The sequence below is a fragment of the Ischnura elegans genome, unplaced genomic scaffold (assembly GCF_921293095.1).
Source record: "Ischnura elegans unplaced genomic scaffold, ioIscEleg1.1, whole genome shotgun sequence".
NCBI classification, from domain to species: Eukaryota; Metazoa; Arthropoda; class Insecta; order Odonata; family Coenagrionidae; genus Ischnura; species Ischnura elegans.
In genome coordinates this window covers 1-7,583 of record NW_025791732.1, presented here as the reverse complement: position 1 = coordinate 7,583, position 7,583 = coordinate 1, and the positions used below count along the sequence as shown (strand labels likewise).

General features: G+C 41.9%; 1 pseudogene; it reads right to left on the bottom strand.

Annotated features, from left to right (window-relative positions):
- Positions 1-900: 900 nt before the first annotated feature.
- LOC124173667 lies at positions 901-3,545 on the bottom strand (annotated as a pseudogene).
- Between the last annotated feature and the right edge of the window lie 4,038 nt (positions 3,546-7,583).

The following is a 7,583-nucleotide window of genomic DNA, read 5'->3' as shown; positions in this document are numbered from 1 at the left end:
GATCTTGGACTCCTACTGAATTATGACGTCACGGCGTAAGATTAGTGGGGGCGGTATTTTTTAGCCCGCGGAACTCGGGAGACTTTTGGGAGTCATTGTTTAGTGTATAAACTGAATTTTAAGCGGAAAAATTATATTGCGGTACTAAGTGTTTATTGTAATATATCAGGATACTGTCTATAAAAAGTATGCAATTTCCCTATTTAACGTTGCTACAACGTTGAGGCAACCTTCTCTGCTGCTGTGGATTGATGGACCTTTAATTTAGGGATCCCTACGACTGTTCACGAAACTATTGAGAGTAATTGACTCCAATGACTTATCAAAATGGGTAAATTTTCAATTTCACCTGAATGCTAAGATTGTACAAGAAACTTAAGACATTACAAGTCTTAGAACACGAATAGCTTTTAATTTACCACAATAGGCATCAAATGTTACCCTGAAGGGAAATTTTGCAACATATGAGCGTCACCTAGTTTACCACGTTCAAGACTTCAAAGGGATGGGTAAAAAATAGGAAGATAATAGTTAGATAATAATTTTAAGCCTATTTATGATTGTTTCACTTAACTTCAGAGATGTAGTAGTCATCAAATAATTTTCACGCCAGTACCCTAATTTGCAGCAGCAATTACACTCAACACACGGTTAAACCATGAAGCTGGAATGGTGAATACTCAAAGAACAACAGCCAGATTGGAAGAGAAACAGTTACAAGGGATAAATGAGAAATTAGTGGATAATTTTCAATTTGTTTATTGTGAAAATGGACTAGTTAATGTAAATATAAACTATGGAAACTTTGGACGCAATTAAGTTAGAACGAATGAAAGCAAAACAATGAATTTGAGAAACGGTCAAATGCATGAGAGGAAATACCAGTAATATCAATGTTATTCAATCAACCTCTTAGATTGTTGGGCCAAAGCCAGGGGCAGCACCACCAGCACCAGGAGGCATTCCACCAGGCATACCACCCGGCATTCCAGCAGCACCACCTTGATAGAGCTTCGTAATGATATGATTGCACACTTGTCCCACTTCCTTCTGCTTGTGCTCGTACTCTTCCTTTTCAGCCAACTGATTCGCATCCAGCCACTTAATAATTTCGTCGCACTTGTCAAGAATGGCCTTCTTCTCAGCCTCTGATAACTTATTTTTCAGCTTATCATCTTCAGCCGTACTCTTCATGTTGAAGCAATCAGATTCCAAACCGTTCTTCGCCTGGACTTGCTGCCTTTGCTTTTCATCCTCCGCCTTGTACCTTTCAGCATCGTTGACCAATCTCTCAATTTCTTCCTTGTTGAATCGACTCTTATCATTAGTGATGGTGATCATATTCTCTTTCCCAGTTGACTTATCCACTGCAGTAACATTCAGGATGCCTCCTGCATCAATGTCAAAGGTTACCTCAATTTTAGGTACTCCTCTAGGAGCGGGGGGAATACCAGTCACCTCAAATTTACCGAAGAGGTTGTTGTCCTTCGTCATGGTCCTCTCACCTTCGTATACTTGAATCAGCACGCGCGTTTGGTTATCTGAATAGGTTGTGAAAGTCTGAGTCTGCTTAGTGGGAATTGTGGTGTGGCGCTTGATCAATGCAGTCATGACGCCTCCAGCCGTCTCAATACCAAGGGATAGCGGGGTAACGTCCAACCACAAAAGGTCCTGAACGGCTTCAGACTTATCACCATGCAAAATAGCAGCTTGCACGGCAGCGCCGTAGGCAACAGCTTCATCGGGATTGATGGATTTGTTCAACTCCTTCCCGTCGAAGAAATCTTGCAGAAGTTTCTGAATCTTTGGAATACGGGTAGATCCTCCCACTAATACGATTTCATGAATCTGCGACTTATCCATCCTACTGTACATCAATGACCTATGCACCGGCTCTAGAGTACTGCGGAAAAGATCGGCATTAAGTTCCTCGAACCTGGCCCTCGTAATGGAAGTGTAGAAATCAATCCCCTCGAAGAGTGAGTCTATTTCAAAGCTAGCCTGGGTGGAAGATGACAAAGTTCTCTTCGCCCTCTCGCAGGCTGTTCTCAGTCGCCGAACAGCCCTCTTGTTCGGAGTTAAATCTCTCTTGTATTTCCTCTTGAACTCCTGGACGAAGTGGTTCACCATCCTATTGTCGAAGTCTTCTCCTCCCAGATGCGTATCTCCAGCGGTAGACTTCACTTCAAAAATGCCATCTCCAATAGTCATAATGGACACATCGAAGGTTCCGCCACCCAAGTCGAAGATAAGGACATTCGTTTCATAAGACCCCTGGAAGACATAAAGAGAATATCCAACCCGAATATACAGCAGAAAGGAGAAGGGTATGCACACCAATAGACACTATAATGACGAGCCCACACTGAAACTATTTCAAAGTAATTGCCTTGAACTCCACTTAATTAAGAAAATCGATTGCTGAGAGTTAAATTATATCATCCCTCACTAAATTGTTGCATTACAGGTTGCCACTCGGGACGTTGGTTCACTTAACCACATTACTTTTCAATCTCAAGTCCAAATGAGTTGTTTAGAAATAAAGCAACAGCAACGAGCTTACATGACAAATATAACGATAGTTATATCAAGGAAACTTTTGTATTGACTTTTGTATGGAAACTTTTGTATGGAAAAATTGTATTGACTTAAATATTGACCAAACTCTTAAAGTCATCCACTGCTCAAAATCAACACAAACCTTCTTGTCAAGTCCATAGGCGATAGCGGCTGCTGTGGGCTCGTTGATAATTCCCAAAACGTTGAGTCCAGCGATCACTCCAGAATCCCTCGTGGCCTGGCGCTGAGAATCGTTGAAGTGGGCAGGTACTGTGACAACAGCATTAGAAACAGTCTTTCCAAGGTAGGCTTCCGCGGTTTCCTTCATCTTCGTGAGAACCATCGATGAAATCTCCTCCGGGAAGAAAGTCTTCGTTTCTCCTTTGTACTGAATTTGAATCTTTGGCTTGCCGCCATCACTTACAACAGTGAATGGCCAATGCTTCATATCAGACTGCACCGATGCATCCTCGAATCGGCGTCCAATTAGCCGCTTTGCATCTGAAATAATTCGTTAATGCCAAAATTAATCATGATTATAAGCCTCCATGTGCCCATTCCCTATTATATAACACAAAATACAACGAAATTGAAGATATATCCGTAACTACCTGGGAAGACCATTTAAGGAAATTACCGTGACCCATTTATAGCCAAGAATCCTCCCAGTCACAGCGTCACTATGTCTACGTCACATTCTTAAGATATGATGACTAGCCAAATCAAAATGGCGGTAGCAGCTATAGCCTTCTCCGTATTCAGACACCTAAAAAGTGCTTACCAAAAACAGTGTTGTTGGGATTCATTGTCACTTGGTTCTTTGCCGCATCTCCAATAAGACGTTCCGTGTCCGTAAACGCGACATAACTGGGTGTGGTGAGGTTGCCTTGGTCGTTGGCAATGATTTCCACCTTCTCGTGCTGGAATACGCCTACACACGAGTAGGTGGTCCCCAAATCGATACCTACTGCTGGTGCTTTCGCCATCTCTGTGGATTTAAGAATGCGACAAATATGATTCCAACCACTTCCAACCACACGAACCGATTAAGGCCGTATAAATGGCTGATCACAATCACATCAAAACGTTAAGTCGACGAATACTAAATACCTATTTGAAATACGATTGAACAAATTCGATTAATCTACATAAATGAGCAAATTTCGAGTGTGCAGATAACAGGTAAAATGCAAGGAAACAGAATTTGCAAGTACTTAACGAAGTATTTATAAACCAAAAGTGCCGAGAGCTAGACTGCTGATCCTTGCATGCTACGTGAGAACACTCACCTAATATTCAGAAAGTTTCAACTGACGAATGTAATACTGCACTCTCATCACAATTGATCGCAGAGAAACTCAGCTTCCTCAGCGAACTGCTCCCAATACTCGGAGATTCCAAATTGACCCTGCGTTCGCAACGCACTGCTATATATGCATCTAGCCATGGTCACCTCTATTATCTGTTCACTTTATCTTTGCGGGTGAGCTGGTGTGGCTTAACCTTTTCGCGCCGAGCTCCTTCACGGGAAGTTGCTTTTGGCTCTACGAAGGGTTTGATAAATTCTTTTTCGCCTCGTACAGAGTTTTTTCTCGGCTTGAGACTATGCAGATAGTCGCTTCCTCACCTTAATGACCTTTCCTAGCGTGGTCCAGGACCCTTTCCTCGGCAACTGGGCAAATACAATCCTCGACCCTTTCCCCGAAGGCAGCCCATCCCGGCGTACTTTTGCGGTCAGTTTATTGTTACCAGTGCACATTCAATTTTTTTTATTGTTTCTGTTGCATTAAATGTCAGTTTATCAATGTATTCTTTTCATTTTTCAATGCCTATAGAACTTTTAAACGAAGTTCTATGGTTATTTTTAGGGTTTTCAGCAAAACGGCACTATATCATAGACCATCAAATACTTTAAAGGGAATGAAATCTTTCAATGTTCCTAGCGTACTTCTAGGTATTTACGATTTATGATATTAACATATTTTAGATCCACGCTACGCTCCACTCGTCCAAGTAACTCTGGACATGTCGGTAATTCCTTGCATTGATTTTCAATAAATGCAACATGAACGTTTTTAGTTAATTTAACTTATAAACAAATAAGTGACGTTGAGCACCTTTCTTGAGTGGGACACTGAGAGCCGGAATGGGCCGAGGTAATCCCCACACGGATAATAGGAAAGGGTCGGACCTCTCGCGCCGAGGGACCCTAATGGCTGTTGGGACCCACCTGGCATGCTTGACCGCGAAATCGTGAAAACACGGCCTGTAATCCTTTGCTTCGAAAAATTCAAGCCGTGAAAATCCGGCCTTCCTTCTTTAGCATCAGATTATTAGGCCGTGAAATCACGCCCAGCGTATGAAAGAGGGTAACCGAGTTGGGGTGAGAGGAGGGAAAGCTTATCTACACGTGACTTTCCCTCTTCCAATCAGCAGACAGTAGGCGTGGCCTAACACTTCGGAATTTCAGTCGCTCTCAGTCCTCTGTCGTGTCAACTTCGTGAATCTGCTAGCTCTGTTGTCAAATCTCGCGCGCTCTCTTGGTGCTCTTCGATTCTTCCATTTAAATCCAACTTATAACTTACAGTTCCTTATTCTTCCACTTCAATCCTTTTCCATCTCCTTTCCAGAAAATTTTTATTCTCCTTTTGCATTCCCATCAGCACCGACTCCCTCCCTCCACCTATTCGCTCTCAGTACTTTTCCAAACCCTTTCTTACCAAACCCGTAACCCTTTTCCTGAACTTCGTATTAATTTCGGGTATTACAACCTATATAGCTTTGTATGCCTCTGATTTAAAAGAGTAACATCGGAGCGTGTTTATTGAAGGCTCCAAAAGTGACTCAGAAAATAAAGACACTGACGGGAGGGAAGACGCGGAGGTTGATTTCTTAGCCACACCATTCCAGCAATAAGTTGCAAAATAAATTATTTAATAAAATACCCGTCGTGCTACTTTTCTCCATTTTTTTTGCATCCTCATCCTCACAAATCCCCTTGCGATCCCCATTCCTCAATCACCTCTGAATAAGTAGCTATACATTGCATGCATTGTTTCGCCACCGGGCCCAAAATATCTGTGGCCACGTATGAGTCATACCTTTTCAGTGAGACACTAGGGCGGCTATGTACATTTGGCGACGTTAAGGTCGTCCTTGCTCTCTCTCTCTCTCTCTCGGTACTGCCCCTTCCCCTTCAGCGAGGCTCTCCAATAGTGTCCGGGATCTCACGAAAGCTCACCCGCAGAGATAAAATGAACAGGTAATAATACAGGCCGGAACATGGAATTTTGGCAACGCTGTCATGGGGTGCTATCGTTGCTGTTTGAGAGCATGACGGCTTATGCGTGAAACGTATCCTTGTGTCCAAAGAAGCATTGAACCTCGTGTTTAAAGAGTAGAATTGGACTTATTTTGTGCATATAGCATTGGGTACGTACAATATTCTTAAGATAATTTTTGGGAGCTAAAGGAGGAAAATCACGATTATTTATTCAAAAGTGTAGCGACCTCATGGCGGCCGCCATTAATGGAGGGGTGTAAGCGTGCAACAATAATGGTTTAAAAAGTCAGACAAGGAATTATCTTTCTGTATATTGTTTTGTCTTAAGGTAAGTAAAATAGTTTTAAGATATTCCCAGTGAATTGAAAGTGGATTTTCACGAGTATTTTATACAAGGCATTGCGTCTTGCCGGCCGCCCGCGGAACAGTGGAAGAACACAAATGAAACTAAGGGGCATTTGTCGGGCATTTAAATGCTATTCTGTTTTTTTTGTAATATTATTATTCTTGGGGTAACAGTGAATAACCCCTCAACGCCGTCATGCGTACCCAGTACGCGCCCTTTAAATTTTGTATGCCGCCGTCATGCGTACCCAGTATGCTTCCTGACCTACTGTATATAATATTTTTTCTCCGCCAGATATTGCATGTTAAAATCAAACTAATTACTCTATCATTTGAAGAAATGTTTTTCCTCTGCAATAAAATATTCATAATGGCTTTATGCCTTCAAGATGTTTTTAAAATGCTTCGATAAAATTCCGTTTTAAACCAGCACGCTGACGAATGCGGTCCAAAAACTCAACGCCTTCCTTCAACTGTTCCATCATGAAAAAATCAGCCTATTCTGCTTGAGAGACGTCAAGAAGGGTCAGCTACCTTGAGATATGGTATCTTCTAGGCTGAATGCCTTCTCTCCGTCATCTCCTTGTTTGTCGTCACGTCGAGCCCCAAGTGTGTTTGGCCCGCCTCGTTAGTCCTCAGCGTCCTAGGCGAAGGGGCCATATGCTTCTCTCTGCATTTATTTTTTTAATTTTTTTTCTGGGCAGCAATCAACAAAGATAAGATTCCATCTAAAGAGTCAGCATATACCAGGGCCCCTTCGAGATATTTTCTCGTCTCTTGAGGGAGCTTCTAAACCACGAGTTTCAGTCCACTAGAGTCATTCATGCTGTGTGGTGTTCTTTAAGGCAGTGTGTTGAAATTTTCCTCGGGTGTACTTCCTGTGAGTGGTATTTTTTTATAATTGGGGATCCTACGAAATGGGAATAGTATCGAAAGGCAAAAAAGAGACTCGGAAGTCTGTTTGTGTGTTAGGTTATAGTAAATTCATTGGTGGGGTGAATTTCAAGGACCTGTTATTGCATTCGTAATTAATGGAAAGAAAACGCCATTACAAGTGGTGTATGAAGTTATTTTGGAGACTATTGAATGCGGCAGTCCTAAATTCATATGTTGATAATAGGAAAAATACGTATAAAATTTGACTTATCATTTCACGTGCCATTGGTCGAGGTAATATTTTTTGAAATATCCAACGTCATACGAACTGTTTGGACATGGCCATCACTAAATACACAATTTAGTATCAAGACTCGTAGAAATACATTACCTAAAGATAATTCCTGCAGCATGGAAGAAATCAAAGTCTCAAAGGAGGTGTGCAGTTTGTTCCTAATATGGGAAATGAAGAGACTGCGTGTACTGGTGTGAAAAATGTGCAGTGGGATAATGTTTGGAT